Genomic DNA, 19,524 nt, shown 5'->3' on the forward strand with positions numbered 1-19,524 from the left:
TCCTAATAGGCAGTCTTACTCATAGGCGTTTCCACACTTTCTTTCCTAGAATCCTTCAAACTTGCCTCTTGGTTCCATTCTATGTATTGTCACAATGGTTCAGATAATTGTATATAAATCTAACAATGTAATTCATATTCAAAACATTAACTTATTTCCATTTAAGCTTAGAACCCTTCAATTCATGTAGGGCAGGTCCTTAATTACTTATTAGAATCCTCAACTTTTTGAATGGGCCATCAAAGAAGGCAGTACCTTTCTCTGAAGGGAGGAGCAAACTTCCATTTTGAATATGGCCTTGTCTAAATAAGATCGGAGTTGGTGAACTTAGAGGCTTCCATTGCCTTGGCAGTTCATGACAAGAGCCTTGGGTGATTACTGATGCCACAAATAAGAGTGTCAATTGTTAAATCAATAATGGAAGTCACTGTGTACCTGCTCCCCATGTAGGACCTCTTTCCTTAATGTGTTGTACTATGAGAATTAATGGTAAAACTACTACTCAAACAGTACTCTATACTTTGTGTGTCTGTGTGGGTGCAGTCTATTGAAATCTTTACTTAATATATACTAATTTGATCTTCTGTATATAAAGATAATTGAAAAATTAATCGTGATGAAGAATGGGATGGGAGAGGGAGTGGGAGATGGGGTGGTTGTGGGTGGGAGGGAGGTTATGGGGGAAAAGCTGCTATAATTCAAAAGTTGTACTTTGGAATTTTATATTTATTAAATAAAAGTTGAAAAGAAAAAAAAGAAAGGGTAGAATCCTCAACTATCTGATATCCTGATAATCTATTACTAGTTATCTGTTGCTGTTACAATAAATGACTACAAATGCAGTGGTTTGAGGCAACACAAATATAATCGCTTACAGTTCCAAATCAAAGTATTGGGAGGGTTGCATTCTTTCAGAGAAGAATCTATTTACTTGCCTTTTCAACTCTCTCTCTCTCTTTAAAAAATAAAATAAATTAAAATAAAATAAAATAAAATTTCCACTAAGAAGCTATTGGAACTCATAAAAGAGTTTAAGTGGAAAGATATAAAATCAACACACAAAAATCAGTAACCTTTGTATATACAGATAATGCCATGGCTCAGAAAGAAGTTCTAAGATCTTCTCTCTTGTTAATCCTATCTATTCACAATAGCTGAAAAAAATTAAATACATTGGGATAGATTTAACCAAGGAAATCAAAGATCTTGATGATACAAATTACAAAACATTAAAGAAAGATATAGAAGAAGACATTAAAAAATGAAAAAAATTTTCCATGCTCATGGATTGGAAAAATCAATATAATCAAAATGTCCATACAACCAAAAGCAATTTATAGACTCAATGTGAGAGCAATCAAAATACAATGCCAAGGATATTCTCAGATATAGAAAAAATGCTACTAAGGTTCATGTGGAAACACAGGAGACCCCAAATAGCAATCTTACACAACAATAACAAAGATGGCAGCATCATAGTATCAGATTTCTAGACATACTACTGGGAAGTTACAATCAAAACCGCCTGGTACTGGTAGAAAAACAGGTGGATAGACTAACGGAACAGAATAGAAACTCCAGAAATCAATCCATACATCTACAACCAACTTATCTTTGACAAAGGAACTAAAATCAATCCCTGGAGCAAGGACAGTCTCTTCAATAAATGGTGCTGGGAAAACTGGATCTCCACATGTAGATGTATGAAACAAGACCCTCACCTTATACCTGACACAAAAATACACTCAAAATGGATCAAAGACCTAAATCTATGACCCAATACCATTAAATTATTAGAGAACATTGGCAATGCCTGCAAGACATTGACATAGGCAAGGGGTTCTTGGAAAAGACCCTGAAGGCACAGGCAATTAAAGCCAAAATTGACAAATGGGATTACATCAATTTGAGAAGCTTCTGCACTGCAAAAGAAACACTCAACAAAGTGAAGAGGCACTGATAGAATGGGAGAAATTATTTGCAAACTATTACAACTGATAAAGGATTATTATCCAGAATATACAAAGAGATCAAGAAATGAAGCAACAACAAAGCAAAGAACCAAATTAAGAAATGGGCAAAGGATTTAAAAAGGCATTTTTCAAAAGAGGAAATCCAAATGGCCATCAGACATATGAAAAAATGCTCAAGATCACTAACTAACAGAGAAATGCAAATAAAAATCACCACGTGGTTTCAATTTCACCCCATTAGGATGGCTTTTATACATGAATCAACAAATAACAAATGCTGATGAAGATGTGGGCAAAAAGGTACCTTAATCCACTATTGGTGTGAATGTAAACTGGCCTGGCCACTGTGGAAGACAGTATGGAGTACCTTAGAAATCAGAATATAGACCTACTAAATGACCCAACCATCCCACCTTTGGGAATTTACTTAAGGGAAATGAAATAAACATATGAAAGAGCTGTCTGTATCCCCCATGTTTATTGTAGCTCAACTCACAATAGCTAAGATATGGAATCAACCCAAAGGTCCATTAACTGAAGACTGGATAAAGAAATTATGGGATATGTACATCATAGAATGCTACATAGCAGTAAAAAAATGAAATCCTGTCATTTGCAACAAAATGGATACAACTGGGAAACATTATACTTGGTGTAATAAGCCAGCCTCCAAAATACAAATACCATGTGTTTTATGTGATCTGTGAAAACTAATAAAGCACCTAAAAAGCAATCTATAAAAGTGAAATTGACACTTTGAGATTCGATGACTTTGAACAGCCCTTGTTTCAACTGTTGAGGAACAGTTTTCTTTTTTCAATCTATTCATTGAACTCTTTACTAAGTATAGAGTTAATCTTCTGGGTATAAAGCTAATTGAAAATAGATTTTAGTAAAAAACAAGAATGAGAATAGAAGAAGGAGGAGGAAGAAGGATGGGAGTGCAGGTGGGAGGGTGGATAGAGTGGGAAGAATCACTATGTTTCTAAAGTTGTATTTATGAAATGCATGAAGTTTTTATACTTCAAATAAAAGGTTTCTGGGGAATATTTTAAAATGTACATGTTTCATACAAAAAACTCAATAAATTTTCCTATATGATATTTGACATTAAAAAGAAAAAAGTCTGTGTGTATTCAGAGGTTTGATAGGGGACACTCAGGGAAGGTTGTATGGAGAAAGTGGGATTTGAGTTAGGATTTGAAATCTGTATGTATATATATATATATATATATATACTCACAGAGATAGCAAACAGGATTCTCGTCATGCATTTTGTGGGACACATGGTAGGTTCCTGCAAGGAAGGCTAAAAATATAGCCTGAAGAATTCGAAAGGCAACCTGAGGATTCATCCTGTTGTCAAAGGGGTGATTCATCACAAGTCTCAGTCTGGGCCTTCATCATTTCTTACCTGTGCTATTAAAAGCTCTATAAAGATAGAAACTGTGTATCTTTTGCTCATTCCTCTGCTGCTAACATCAAGGCAGGGCTTGACACATATTAAGCTCTCAGGAAATATCTGTTAAATAGACAAAGAGAGAATCACAGGAGGATTAATATTACCATAAATGCCTTTTTTCCTCTCATGCAGGGCAAAATGATCTAAAGACTTAGATATCTCATACATACTTCTCAAGTTTTACTCTTTTGCTAAAAACTTTGTGAGGATGATAAATGTGAGGAGATAAATTATTTGCCATGTTGGAAGATGCAAGACAGGCAGTATTTGAATAATTTTTAAAATACAATAAGCAAAAAGATCTTGCCTTGTGTGTCTCATACTCACTTCTGTGAAAAAGCGGTTAGTTATTAATCTTATTCTTATGATTCTGAAGCTGTTTGTCTTGGTAAATTATGGTGACACTTTTGTGCATATACTCTGGAGGATGGGTCTGATAAATAATTGAAATGAATGAACAGATTTAATTTGCTGATGCTTTATGGCATTTCAGCAAATTTATATTTCTGCATAATTCAAACACTCTCACCAAGTTTCCTCTTCACAGGAAATTATCATGCATCTATGATGCATAAAATGTTTATTCCTCTGGGGACTGATGGTTGTAGCTGATAAGAAAGAAAACGTTCGCTGAGACACTCAAGAAAGATCTATTGAACATCAGAGCCTGGACTCATTTCTAATATACCATCTTTTCTTGGAGAACTTGGGAATATATAATCTTCTAGTAAAGTTAAGCTTTTGGCCAGTGCCGCGGCTCACTAAGCTAATCCTCCGCATTTGGCGCCGGCACCCCAGGTTCCAGTCCCGGTTGGGGCGCTGGATTCTGTCCCAGTTGCTCCTCTTCCAGTCTAGCTCTCTGCTGTGACCAGGGAGTGCAGTGGAGGATGGCCCAGGTCCTTGGGCTCTGCAACCGCACGGAAAACCAGGAGGAAGCACCTGGCTCCTGGCTTTGGATTGGCGCAACGCCAGCCATAGCAGCCATTTGGGGAGTGAACCAACGGAAAAAAGGATGACCTTTCTCTCTATCTCTCTCTTTCTCTCTCTCTCACTGTCTAACTCTGCCTGTCCAAAAAAAAAGTTAAGCTTTTTCTCATTTTCAAAATATGCATTCTGAGGAGTCTAAGGAAGTAAGCTTAATCATTATTTCTTAGATAACCATAGCAACATCATAATCAGCATCATTTTCTAATTGAGCTAAGAATAGCATAATATGTTGAGAATTTTATATTAAATATTAGTTCTAATACTAGAGGTTAGAAAAATGAGAAGATTTAAATGCCACCTTGTAATTTTTCTCAGCCAAAATTTTGAATTTTCTCACACATAATGGGAATAGATTACTGAGGCATCAATGATCTATAAATTAAATTTAGTTGTATATTTCTACCAGACCACATCTTAAAGATTATGTAAAGTTTTTAGCTAATATTTTTCATAAGATTAGGAATGTAGCCACTTAGCAAGTACATAAGAAATGAACAAAAGTTCTGAAAATCATTAACTACTTCTGAAACATCCTTTTCTCCATATAAGGTAGCATTCACAATTTCCACAGTTGGATATGGATACTTTGGCAGGAGGTGAGGGGAGTGGTTTGCCGTTATCCTGTTCTGTTTGCCACTATTCTATTTTCCACCATATCATTGTCTGCTGCAGCCAGACTCTTTGAATTTTGGAAAACTGTTGAAAATAGAAACCTAGTTTTGATGATATGTATGGCTGAGCTTGCATGTGGGTGGGACCAGGAATCTAGTTCTTGCCAACAGAATGTGAGGACAGGTGATGAATGTCATCACCCAAGCTGAGAAGACCAGATCAAGTATCTCCCTTTGCTCTTATCCCTAGTTGTCTGTCCAGATGGAGAAGATTTAACAAAGTACTCTAAGGCTCTGCAGGATGGTGGAGTCACTAGGGAGAAGGATTGGGGATCCCAGAATCACTGCATAGACCAGAACTCACCGTTCACCTTCATTGCACTGTCATGTGGGCAGGAAATACTGAATGAGCTGCTGGTGTTTAGGGATTGTTTGTTCCAGTGAATAAACTGCTCATCATGAATGCAGACTTTGAAAGTTTGGGACATTCTCCATCGTTTTGGTGGGTCAGGCTCAGGAAGTCTTGGTGCCACATGCATTGGGGTTCACAGGAGCTGACCACTTTCTCCTTTGTTCATGGAAGCATGACTGGGGCTATGGACATTCTGCCCATCCCTCTCTTCATCGGTGCTTTGGAAACGCTCATTGCTGATCCATGATAAACATACCATGTTCACTGCCCTTGGTGCTTGACATAGAGGTGAGCTAGGTATATGTGGATTGTCAAATCATGACGGATCCATTTACAAAGTAAGAAGTTTAGCTGACGGCTACTTAAAACCCAGTATCATTGTAGGCACAATATCAGTTATTCATTTCCACCTTAAAAGTGATCTCTGGATTTATTTACCTTTTTTTAAGATTTATTTATTTATTTGAAAGCCAGAGTTACACAGAGAGAGGAGAGGCAGAGAGAGAGAGAGAGAGAGAGAGAGAGAGAGGTCTTCCATCCGCTGGTTCACTCCCCGAATTGGCCGCAATGGCTGGAGCTGCGCCGATCCAAAGCCAGGAGCCCAGAGCTTCTTCTAGGTCTCCCACGTGGGTGCAGGGGCCCAAGGACTTGGACCATCTTCTGCTTTCCCAGGCCATAGCAGAGAGCTGGACTGGAAGTGGAGCACCCGGGGCTCAACCAGCTCCCATATGGGATGCCGGCCTTTCAGGTCAGGGCATTAACCCGGTGCACCATAGTGCCGGCCCCATTTACCTTTTTTTTTTTAGTGCCCATTTACCTTTTTTTAAATGGTGCAAAGAGATAACAAACCACTCTAGGAAACAGATTTTTATATGACTTCTTTTAAAAGTATATTACTGAAAATTGATTTCAAAAAAGAAAGAAATTGATAATTTTAAATTAAAAGTTCAAATTTTTTGACATCTGGTAGTTCTGAATAATTAGAACATGCACTCTTGTTTGCATTTCTTAATTGGCCATAAAAGCTTTGTTTTACTTTAAACATATTCCTTCAATAAATATAAAATGGTGGTCAGCATTGTGGCACAGCAGGTTGAGGTGCTACCTGCAATGCTGGCATCCCATATGAGGGCCGGTTTTACCCCTGGCTGCTCCACTTCCAACTTAGCTCCCTGCTAAAGCTGTGGAAGATGCTTTCCCAGTACTTGGGCCCCTGCCACCCACGATGGAGTTCCAGGCTCCTGACCTTGACCTGGCCCAGCTCTGGCCATGTGGTCATTTGGGGAGTAAACCAGCAGATGGAAGTATTTTTTTCTCTCTCTCTCTCTCCACCTCTTTCTCTTCCTTGCCCCAACTCTATATTTCTAGTAGTAAGTAAATAAATAAATAAAATAATTTTTAAAAAGAAACATAAAATGGGGAAGGAAAGTCATAGATCATATGGATCTGGGAACACTTGTCTTGGACTTAACTTTGTGAAAAATATATGTTCATCTCTGTCTTAAAAGTTGATCCATGAAGGTTGCTTAAACTATTTGGAAGAAAGTGACCCACAAGAACAGGGTACTTAAGATAATTTAAAGTGTTTTTGCTCCATGGAAGCCATTTCTCATCTAGATTTTGGATGTGTCAGTGCCATCTGCTTCATTGATTGTAAAGAGGATCTACAGCTCCAGATCTGAGCATCAGACTCGGGCCTGTCATAGCTCTTGCCAGCTGGGAGTGACAGGTGATCTGTGAGCACGGCTGCTGAGAGGCAGTGAAGAGTAGGGCAAAAGCAGACAGATGGAAGCAAGAGTATGTGGGAGCTTCTTCCCATCTTGTAATGGTTTGCATGATATAATCTTTTAACTGTCAAGTGCCATAGCAAGGCCAAAATTTGCCATTTGAAGAAAATGTATTCTTTAAGAATAAGGCATTTATCTTGTTAAGGAATGATGTTACATCTTTGAATAGATTCTCATAACAAAAACAGCAATAAGTTTGAATAGACAATACAGTATAGGCAGTATTTTACTTTCCTTTCCCTTCAGATAATGAAGTTGTATACAGTTGAGTATAAGTACAGCATGGCTATTGGGGGCACACAAGTAAATACTGTTTTACTGTCTGAGAGTATTGGGAATATGCTAAGTTACCTTTTTCTGTGTGTAACAAATGATATACCTTGCCTCCTAGTATAGTGGTATAAAACACTGACTATTTTATTATGCACATACATATGGGGCATAGTCTGGAAAGCTTGTTTTTGCTCCCCAGTGTTGGTACTTCAGCAGGGATGGCTTGCTGTTTGGGTATGTTCATGATAGCCTGCCATGTGGTGCCATCACTGTAATTGGACTTTGATTGTGGCTCCTCAGTGAGGTTCCAGCAAACCGGACAGAAGTGTCATGGCCTCCAAAGTCACACTATGTCACAGCCTTCATATTATATTTGCCAAAGAAGCCACATTCTAGCCAAAATCAAAGGGAGGAGACATGTGGCCCCACCTCTTGATGGGAAGAAGATTAAAAATTTTGTGCTAAGTTTCAAAATTTCCAAAGCCAGGAGGATTAGACGCAATAAAATTTTAAGCCCTAGATTTTATTTCTATAATGTGTTTTTCAGTATTCTGAAGATCATGTCTTTGGATATTAACTTTGCTCTTTTGCCCCTCCTGTCCACCTCTGCACCCCTATGTATTGTGTTTCTGAGAACGTCAATTTAATTTTCCCCCTGTGATTCTCTTTTCATTTCTGGTCTTAGAAAATACCTACAAAGTAACACTAAGCATTTTTTCTCTGAGTTTAACCTTTGACAAGTATCCCAAGACTAGAGGAAGTTTTGCTTAGGGTGTAGGACAGAGAATTCATACAGTGTTAGATAAATCTAATAGGGGAGAGGGAAACACCACATTGATCTAACCCTAGGAAATCTTAGACTGCCTCATCCTCTTCTCTAATACTCTGCCTGGGTGTGGGGTTGAGTATTGGCTCCCTCAGATTTTCTTCCCCAGGACTGGCTTCCAGTAGGCAGAGCATAACACAGAGTGAGAGATGGCACCCAATGCCTTAACCTCCAAGGCTGACTTGATGTATTTTCTGTTTGACTTCTCTTTGACTTCCATTGATTGTCTACCCCCTGGTTTCTGTCGAGTCTTCGAGAGATAGTCTCCAAGTATAATCATTTGTTATACCAGTCAAATACTGCAGAATTGCTCACTGTCACTGACTTTGCTTATATTTATAGCCTTTCTCGTGTATGTGACAAGCTGGCCAGCTCTTATGATGGCTGATTTTTCTCTGCTCTCCTGTCATGCACCATGACTTCTCCCTTTTTAACAACAGAGGCTCATCCTTCCCAGTCCAGCATGACAGAAAAGAACAGATTGCTAAAGTATTTTTTCATCGATCCTGGTCTGATGGAGGGAAAAAGACAAAGTACGAAGGTTTTGGCTATCAGTTTTATTTAGTGCATTTGAAGTTTTAGCTCCGTTATATGATAGACCACACAGTCCCTTGTGATAAGCACTGGCTTTATACAAAAAAGTGCAGTTCTCTTTTTTCTTGATTTGCTTGTAAAATATTTGTGCATATTGGTTTATTGCTAATAAATTTATTTAAACCAGTTGTCCTTGATGCTGTAATTGTATAATTTAATGAAATCTTATGGAAAGTGATTGAAATTTGAACACAAAAAGAGATTTGTGGCCTCCTGGAAAAACTTACTTGAATGCATTAGTTCCTTTATTAAATACTTTATTGATAGAAATCTCCGTAAAATTAAGGGAAGGAGAGATATTTCTAAAGGGTTGTAAAGTAATTATAAAAAGATAGAATTCTGGGGCCGGTGCTTTGGCACAGCAGGTTAACGCCTTGGCCTGAAACGCTGGCATCCCATATGAGCATAAGCTCTAGTCCCAGCTGCTCCACTTCCCATGCAGCTCTCAGCTGTGGTTTGGGAAAGCAGTAGAAGATGGCCCAAGTCCTTGGGCCCCAGCACACACGTGGGAGATCCGGAAGAAGCTCCTGGCTCCTGGCTTTGGATAGGTGTAGCTCCCGCCGTTGCCACCAATTGGGGAGTGAACCATTAGATGGAAGATCTCTCTCTCTGCCTCTCCTCTCTCTGTGTAACTCTGTCTTTCAAATAAATAAAGAAATCTTTTTTTTTTTTAAAAGGTAGGATTCTGTACTGTTTGCTACCCCTCATCTTATATTTATCTCATCCTTATTAAGCTACTACTTACGTTTTTGAAGGATGAATAGCCAGGTAGAAAAAGTTAGTATGTATTGGGTTCTTTTGTCTTTGGAATGGCATTTCAAATAGAACTTGGAGAGGATGGTGGAGATTGTGTTTACCTTTTAAGGCACAGAATAAATACTGCTCTAATAAATGCCCTCTAATTACTTTTTGGAATGCTGTATTGATTCTTCTGAGCTGTGATAGGCATAGTCTTCCAGACGATGATTGATTACATAACTGCATATAGCATGTCCTCCACAGGAGTCAACTTTTTGTGTCAAGGAACTTTTGTAAATCTAAGATTGAACAAAAATGTTTCACATCTGGGACCAGCATTGTGGTGCAGTGAGCGAAGCTGCTGCCTGTGACACCAGCATCCCATGTGGGTGTCGGTTTCAGCCCTGGCTGCTCTGCTGCTGACGTAACTCCCTGCTAACATGCCTGGGAAAGCTGCAGAAGATGGCCCAAGTGCTTGGGCCCCTGTCACCCACATGGGAGACCAAGAAGAAGCACCTGGCTCCTGGCTTCAGCCTGGCCCTGTCCTAACCATTGTTGCCTTTTGGGGAATGAACCAGTGGATAGAAAATATTTCTCTCTCTCTCTCTCTCTCTCTCTCTCTCTCTCTCTCTTATTCTTCCCCTTTTTCTCTCTCCCTTAACTCTGCCTTTCATATCAATAAATCTTTTTTAAAAAGATTTGAAATTAATATATTAATTGCCTACAACATAATTGGCAAGTCACCAGGAGTTTGAGATAAGTGAAACAGAACAGTGTAGGTCCCCCAGTGGCAGTGGTGTATAAACCCCATTTCCCTCTTGGTTTGAATCTCTTTGTTGTTTGGAGATATCTTTGGTGAGTTTATTATTCATTCATTCATTTATTTATTTATTTTAACTTTTATTTAATGAATATAAATTTCCAGATTACAATGGCTTCCCCCCAATAACGTCCCTCCCACCCGCAATCCTCCCCTTTCCCACTCCCTCTCCCCTTCCATTCACATGAGGATTCATTTTCGATTCTCTTTATATACAGAAGATCAGTTTAGCATACATTAAGTAAAGATTTCAACAGTTTGCTCCCACACAGAAACATAAAGTGAAAAATACTGTTTGAGTACTAGTTATAGCAGTAAATCTCAATGTAGAGCACACTAAGGCCAAAGATCCTACATGAGGAGTAAGTGCACAGTGACTCCTGTTGTTGACTTAACAAATTGACACTCTTGTTTATGGCCTCAGTAATCGCCCTAGGCTCTTGTCATGAGTTGCCAAGGCTATGGAAGCCCCCTGAGTTCACTGACTCTGATATTATTCATTTATTTATTTTTTAAAGATTTATTTATTGGGGGCCAGCGCTGTGGCACAGCCTGAAGCACAGGCATCCCATATGGGCGCCAGTTCTAGTCCCGGCTGCTCTACTTCCCATCCAGCTCTCTGCTATGGCCTGGGATAGCAGTAGAAGATGACCCAAGTCCTTGGGCTCCTGCACCCACTTGGGAGATCTGGAAGAAACTCCTAGCTCCAGGCTGCAGATCAGCACATCTCCGGCCATTGTGGCCATTTGGGGAGTGAACCAGTGGATGGAAGACCTCTCTCTCTGTCACTACCTCTCTCTGTAACTCTGTCTTTCAAATAAATAAAATAAATCTTTAAAAAAAGATTATTTATTTGAGTGGCAGAGTTACAGACAAAGAGAGGGAGAGACAGAGAGAGAGGTCTTCCATCTGCTGGTTACCCACCCAAATGGCCACAATGGCTAGAGCTGCTACTATTGTAGAGAGATTTTGGGGAGTTGAAAGACTTGATTTTAAATTTAATTTCTTTGGGGTCAGCACTGTGGCATAGTAGGCTAAGCTTCTGCCTGCAGCAATGGCATCCTATATGAGCATTGTTTTGAATCCCGGCTGCTCTAATTCTGATCTAGCTCCCTGGTAATAGCCTGGGAAAGCAGCATAGTCAAGTCTTCCTTCACTGCAATGGTTAGATTTTAGAAATTCAAATGCTGAAATTTCTCAGCTCCTATGTCTGAAGATGCTTGTATCCTGATTTCACCCTGGAACATAGATTCCAGGTGTGGAGTTCAAGGCCTTTTAGAATCTATAAGCCCTAGGCATGGTGGTGTATATTTGGAATGCTGTGGTGGGAAAAGACCTTGAGATATGCATCTCAGGTGCAAGTCAAAGCTCCCTCTGGTTTACTGGAACCTTAGGCATGGCAGTGCCCTGAAACCAGATACCCAGGTACATCACTAAAAGTCTCTCAAAGTATGTGGGGGACTGGGCAGTTGTTTCAGATCCGAGAGGAGAACCCAGGTTTAGAACAACCTGTGGGGATCCCCAAAGCAGACTGGGATACGGAACTCCACTTTGGGGTTCAAAGAAGAGATTTTGGGATGTCAGATCTCATATCATATAAAGGACTCAAGTCTAATGCTTAAGTAAAACTGAACTCACACTGGAGAATCTCTCCCTTTTGTCTTCCCAGATATGGGTAACTCTGCAACCATTCTTATGGACACACCCCTAAGATGCATGCTTAATAATTAGGAAACTTTTAACTTGAATGGCATAATTAAGGAAAAGCTTATTTCCCTTTGTAATACTGTCTGGCTGAAGCACAAGCTGGAAAATGGAGACCTTGCCAGTAAATGGGATTCTCAATTGTAATACTGTCTCAAAGCTTGTGTCTTTTCTGTAGAAAGCAACACAAGTGGTCAGATATTTCTTATGTACAGGCCTTCATGGCATTATATCAACACTTCACTCATGAAAGGAGTAGTGGGCTGCATTATACCTCTGATCTCTCAAAGATAAGGGGACAACAGATAGAGTGAATGACCCTCTATTTGAGGGTAGTCCTCAACCACTCCAAGCTCAATGGGTGCCAATGTAGAAACCATCCCTAGGGAGTGCTAAACCCTCCCTCATACTCTTAGAAGCTGATTCTTCCTCCTATCACTCCATGACCTTTAGCCTTCAACTACCCCAGTCTCCCTTCTCCAGAGAACAATCCAACTGGAGTTACTCACAGTGGGACCTCCTACCAGCCAAAAGAGGATATGCTCTGTCCTCTAAGAGAAGTGGTAAGTGGAGATGCTGGGACAATTAGAATACATGTCTTTTCACTATGTCTGACTTAACTCAATGTAAGAAAATGCTAGGAAGGTTTTCAGAGGACCCTTTCAGATTAACTGAGGAGTTTCAGGCCCTAACTCTAGTCTATGATCGGACTTTCGATGACTTACCTGTTATTTTGTCTGCTTGTGTCACCAGGAATGAGAAACAGCATATCTGGGCTGAAACTAGAGACTATGCTGATTTTTTGACAGTTCAGCAGTCTGGGTACTACAGTGTAGGGGGCTTTAGTGGTCCCAATAGCTGCACTTGATTGGACTTATCAAAAGAACCATAAGGACTCACAGAAATGAGACCATATCATTTCTTTCTTTTTTCTTGTTTCAGATTTATTTATTTTATTTGAAAGGCAGAGTTATAGAGAGGCAGAGGCAGAGAGAGAGAGAGAGAGAAATCTTGCATCTGTTTGTTCACTCCCCAAATGGCTGCAACAGCTGGATCTGAGCTGCTCTGAAGTCAGGAGCCAGGAGCTTCTTTCAGGTCTCCCACATGGGTGCAGGCGCACAAACACTTGGGCCATCTTCTACTGCTTTCTCAGGCCATAGCAGAGAGCTGGATTGGAAGTGGAGCAGCTGGGACTTGAACCAGCACCCATATGGAATGCTGGCACTGCAGGCAGCGGCTTTTACTGGCTATGCCATCCCTGAGACCATATAGTTTCATGCCTGGTGGCTTGGTTGAGAAAATATATTATCAAACCTCTAAATTATGGTAACATCAGAGCAGTAACACAGAAGAAGGATTCCTTGTTCCAGGGATGGCTGCTGAAGACATTAAAGATGTATACTAATATAGACCCTGACAGGCTGAAGGACATGTCCTAGCTGGTACTCATTTCATCAGTCAGCGTCAGATATTATGAGAGAGTTTCAAAAACTGACCCAGACTCCCATGAGTCAAATGGTAGAAATATCACTTCAAGGGTTTAATAATAGAAAAAGGGCTTAAGAGGAAAGGGTATTCTCTGCTAAAAAGTAGTTCTTTGTTTTGGCCTTCAAAAGTCACTTCAAAGTGACGATGAACCCTATTTTTTTTTAATCTAGAGTAGCTCAGCAAATAGCTACTGCTCTAGGGATCACTTATCATCTCCAAACCTATGGTTAGCTGAAAATGCTAATCATAGCCCTAAAAAGATTCTAGCTAAGCTTTCCCAAGAGTCCTCAGAACGATGACTTAAACTTTTTTCTCTTGCCCTCCTAAGGAGGAGGATAGCACCAAAGGCTACTTAGTGTGGGAAGGGCCGGCACTGTGGCATAGCAGTTAAAGCCACAGCCTGTGGTGCTGGCATCCCATATGGGTGCTGGTTCAAGTCCCAGCTGCTCCACTTCCAATCCAGCTCAGCTGTGGCCTGGCAAAGCAGTAGAGGATAGCCCAAGTCCTTGGGCCCCTGTACCCACATGGATCCTGGCCTAGGCCTGGCTCCACCCAGGCCATTGTGGCCTTTTGGGGAGTGAATCAGTGGATGGAAGATCTCTCTCTCTCTCTGTGTCTTTCCCTCTCTCTTTGTACCTCTGACTTTCAAATAAATCTTAAAAAACTTAGTCTGCTTGAATGTTATATGAAAGATTCTTTTTCACCTCTAACATTCCCTTTAATTCAGATACTTAAGACTGGAAAAAGTATATTATCAATGTAACTCAGGTAGGGAAGGCTGTGGCTAATTATGGTAACAAAATTTTCCCAGTACCAGACCCCAAAGGTCAGGAACAGCAATTTCCCAAGGACACTTAATTTTGTCAAAAACTTAGAAGGAAGGAGCCCTTCTGACCAATTATAGCCTAGATGGAAGGGTCCTTTCCAGGTGTTACCTAGCACCCTCCTGAAGGTAAATCATAGGGCATTCCAAGTTGAGTATGTCTGTCAAGAATTAAAGGTTTACCTCTTGAGTCTTCACAGGTACATGTGGAAGATAAGTCTGCCTACTTTTGCGAGCCAATTGAAGACCTCAAATATTTCCTCAAAAGCAAAAAGGGGGCCGGCGCCGCGGCTCACTAGGCTAATCCTCCGCCTAGCGGCGCCAGCACACCGGGTTCTAGTCCCGGTCGGGGCTCCGGATTCTGTCCCGGTTGCCCCTCTTCCAGGCCAGCCCTCTGCTGTGGCCAGGGAGTGCAGTGGAGGATGGCCCAGGTGCTTGGGCCCTGCACCCCATGGGAGACCAGGAAAAGCACCTGGCTCCTGGCTCCTGCCATCGGATCAGCGCAGTGCGCCGGCCGCAGCGCGCCGGCCGCGGCAGCCATTGGAGGGTGAACCAACGGCAAAAAGGAAGACCTTTCTCTCTGTCTCTCTCTCTCTCACTGTCCACTCTGCCTGTCAAAAAAAAAAAAAAAAAAAAAAAAAAAGCAAAAAGGATAAGCAAAATCTTGATTTTTTTTTCATATCAGGGCTGTTAGAATTTATGGCTGACATGTTTAGACTACTTCTCCTAATTTTTTCAGGAAGCTGCAATTGGCAGGAAAATGCACTATTGAGTTCTTCTGCCATAATAGGAGGAAATCCTGCTATGTCTCATGAAACCACTTGAAAAATGTTTCTGTTGATTGGGGCAGTATAACCTGGATGACAGGGCAAATTTTACAGCAAGTACTCAAGTCTGTGTAGGCATTAACCAAAGTATTCATGGATAACCAACTAGCCCTAGAATATGTACTGGTGGTAAAAGTTGGAGCATGTTCAGTAATTAGTGAAACCTGACTTTTCTTTTAAACAGCAGTATATTCGCTGAAACAGACATTGCATGACTTTATACCCAGGAAAATGATTATACAATTAGGGTATGGAAATTCTATCAGCCCCTATTATTGGAGAAACAATAGAATATATTTGCCCTTTTGAAGAGGGATCCTACTTATGATCAATCTTTTTCCAATTATGCCCATCCTGATTGACAAATTTGTTTCTTTCAGAGTTTGACATCTCAAAGTAATAATGATCATGTAGGGTCCATGACCATTAGTAATAGCTAATCGAAATGTTCTGCTCTTGAGATGGATCCATTAATGAGATAGGTAGAGATTTCCATACCTAGGATTGGCAAGGCCTATGACTCTGATCAGCAGGAAGTAGATAAAGACGTGGGATCAAAATCCTTTAGCACCAAATTAAGATTAAGGGATGGGCCGGCGCCGCGGCTCACTAGGCTAATCCTCCGCCCAGCGGCGCCGGCACACCGGGTTCTAGTCCCGGTTGGGGCGCCGGATTCTGTCCCGGTTGCCCCTCTTCCAGGCCAGCTCTCTGCTGTGGCCAGGGAGTGCAGTGGAGGATGGCCCAAGTACTTGGGCCCTGCACCCCATGGGAGACCAGGAGAAGCACCTGGCTCCTGCCATCGGATCAGCGCGGTGCGCCGGCCGCAGCGCGCTGGCCGCGGCGGCCATTGGAGGGTGAACCAACAGCAAAGGAAGACCTTTCTCTCTGTCTCTCTCTCTCACTGTCCACTCTGCCTGTCAAAAAATTAAAAAAAAAAAAAGATTAAGGGATGAAAAATCTCTAAGGGAGAAATGATATGGTGTAACTAGATAGATATTCAAAGTTTAGGCGAGCTGGAATTCTCGTAACCCTATCTCTTTAACTGTCAGCTTGATATGTCCACCTTCTCGGGATGCACCTGTAGCATCTGGGACCAGATGCATACTAAGACCCCATCCCATTTGTATATCAAATTGGAGTATCACTCCCTTCCCTACAAAAAGAGGGAGAGATCTCTCTTTTTCACCTGGACCACTCTCAAATGGACCACTCATATTTTTGCTTAGAGGTACCATTCTTGCGGCTTCATTTTCCCTCTCTCATTTATGAGCAACTCTTTGGCCCACTCATCAGGGGTATATCTCCGTGTGAGACAGCCCACACTCATGTGTGAATGTAAATAAATTCTGTTCCTATCTGGCCATGATACTAGTTTCTGCTTAGAATTTTTATATCTGCAAGAAGCAAGAACCTGGATTAGAAGTTAATATACTCATTGCCCACATTAACAGCCAAGAGAAAATATAATTAATCAGGGATTAGGCTTAGTGGATGGTAAAGAGTCTCATGCCTATGGTCTTTAAGGCTGAACACTTTAGGCATCTGCAGTAATGCTGTGTCTCTGCAGGCAACTGAATTGGTGATGCTTCTTTTCCCCCATTGAATTTGAAGCTTAGTTCAATAGATAAAAGGACAAGAAGTTATTATATATATATATATAAATTCAAAAGATAATTATGTTTCTAATCCTGTGCTTTGAAATGATCAAACTGAAAAAAAATTAAACTTGTTAGCATCTTCTACGCTCATCAGTTTATTTATTTGTTCGAATATATAAGCCAGGAATTGTACAATGTATTAGAAATTTGGGGATGAACAAGATGGACCCAGTTTATATCCCAAAGGAGCTTTGATCATAATAGGCATATTCACAAAGTAATGAAAATAAGGGCTGAAGGCTGCTAAGATAAGAAAATAAAATTTTAAAAAACAGAGTATGTTGTGATCAAAAATGGCCTCTGGCTGCAGTACTATAGGAGGACAGGAGGGCAGGATCCATCTGGTGAGCATTGCTTCAAGTGAGTGGGCACCTCTGTCCTTCACACACAGGCGCTGTGGCCTTTCCTCTGCCCAAGAAATTGTTTCCCGTTGAGAAGACTAACTCCTAGAAATTTCTCCCTCAGAGCCCTAATGTCAGCTGCAGAGTCCTCCGAGATTTCTGTTCAGAAACGTATCCCATGAGGCCAGGCGAAGGCCATTACCTCTGTCTGTGTGGTGTCCTGAGAGCAGGTCTCCTTAGCCTTTGGACATCACAGACCCTGGCCACAAGTTTTACTCTATTGTTTTGGGGCGTAGGAATGTTTCTTTCTACTAACATATTCCATTCTCTTCTCTGCCCACACTCTTCCCTGCAGTGTCTGACAGTTTATTCTGCCTGTTAGGTCAGTGTCTTTCTCCTCTAAACTTAACAAACACTTGCAGTGCCTGTACCCCGGGCAGGCTCTGCTCAAAGGACTTCCCATGGAGTAACTTTTATCTTCAGAACACCCCAGTGTAATGCTCCTTTATTATTACTCTATCGAATGTAATATAATTGTTTATTATGGTATTCTCCTCCCTATTGATTTCTTCTGACCTCTGGACCTTATGTTTCCTTTAATGACCACATAATCTATTTCCTCAGGATTTAACCTTTCTCTTGAGGAAATTTTTTTGTTTCTCGGGTTTGATCAGCCTGTCTCTCTTGATTCATTTTCATGCTTCCACACACCTGTTCTGAGAGCAAGACTGAACTGATTTTTCATTCCCAGTTTCTCCTTCAGTCCTGAGCAAACAGGATTCCAGAAGGCAGAATGGTCGCAATGCTGGCCTTTGAAATCACCTCTTCTTCCTCAGGTCTGCGATGCTTCACTGAGCCCAAGAAGGCAGCTTTTGTCGCGATGTTTAAAAAAGACCAAATCCCTTATTCATTTATCAGTGAATATTCTGCTCGCCTCTGAATGTAGTTACAATTTGGGCCTCACAAAACTTTTAAGCCATTTCAGAACTTATGTGATTAATAAATCCAGAGCCAACTTGAGACTATTGGGGGAGAATTATAATGGCTTGGGAACAAGCCACTATATCTACACTTCACTCCTCCACTATTTTATGCTTTGAGAGCAAAGTTTAGAGTGACATAAAACATTATAGAAATTGGAGAAATATAGCCTACTGCTCTTCAAGGCCTCATATTAACAATTTAAAACTAAAATCTGTACTGTATTTTTCTGTAGTTCCTATATAGTTATAATTTTACATTTGATATGATTGGCACAACATAACAAAAAGACAGAAAGATCTCAAGTGAAAGAACGAAATGGTTTATACAAACCTCAAATATCTAAAATCTGTCAGGGAAATAATTTTTTTTTTTTTTTGGACAGGCAGAGTTAGACCATGAGAGAGAGAGAGACAGAGAGAAAAGTCTTCCTTTTTCCTTTGGTTCACCTCCCAAATGGCTGCTACGGCAGGCGCGTTGTGCCGATCTGAAGCCAGGAGCCAGGTGCTTCCTCCTGGTCTCCCATGCGGGTGCAGGGGCCAAGCACTTGGGCCATCCTCCACTGCACTCCCTGGCCACAGCAGAGAGCTGGACTGGAAGAGGAGCAACCGGGACAGAATGCGGCTCCCCAACCAGGACTAGAACCTGGGGTACTGGCGCTGCGGGCGGAGGATTAACCAAGTGAGCCGCGGTGCCAGCCTCAGGGAAAGAATTTTATTTGTAATCAAATCCTCTGCTTCCCCATCTTACCGCCACCTGTATCTGCTGAGATCTTTCCATATTTTCAAATTGCCTTTACTTGCGAAGGTTGGCACCTGTAGCTTCATTACTACACAACAGCAATATGTGCTTTGAGGTCTGTGTCCCTACCAGTGCCTGGAAGCCTGGGAAACTGAGGTATGCTAAGACTTTTGCTGCAGCTTGCTTGGATTTTCCTAGACCTAGTGAAAACATACAAAACAGCTGCGAGCCTGTGAACAAAGTTGCCAGAAACGTCAATGACATGTCAAGGAGACAGGTTAGGTAATCCACCCAGATTAATGCCTTCCCTCTCCAAGTTTTGAAATTATTGTTTTTTCTCTTAAATCCAACTTCATATATTTCTCTCAAGCTTCAAATTGATTTGCAGGTTTAAGGAACCCCAGTTAGTGACACCTTTGGTTTCTACACCCAAGATTTGAACAAATCCAGAGACAATGAGTGGCAGATAGAGAGCAAG

General features: G+C 41.0%; 1 pseudogene; it reads left to right on the plus strand.

Annotated features, from left to right (window-relative positions):
- LOC103349853 (ankyrin repeat domain-containing protein 35 pseudogene) overlaps positions 1–19,524 on the plus strand; it is a 73,322-nt pseudogene that overhangs the window by 21,661 nt on the left and 32,137 nt on the right.

This window comes from Oryctolagus cuniculus, chromosome 5, assembly GCF_051225735.1.
Source record: "Oryctolagus cuniculus isolate XC-2025 breed Fujian yellow rabbit chromosome 5, ASM5122573v1, whole genome shotgun sequence".
NCBI lineage: Eukaryota > Metazoa > Chordata > Mammalia > Lagomorpha > Leporidae > Oryctolagus > Oryctolagus cuniculus.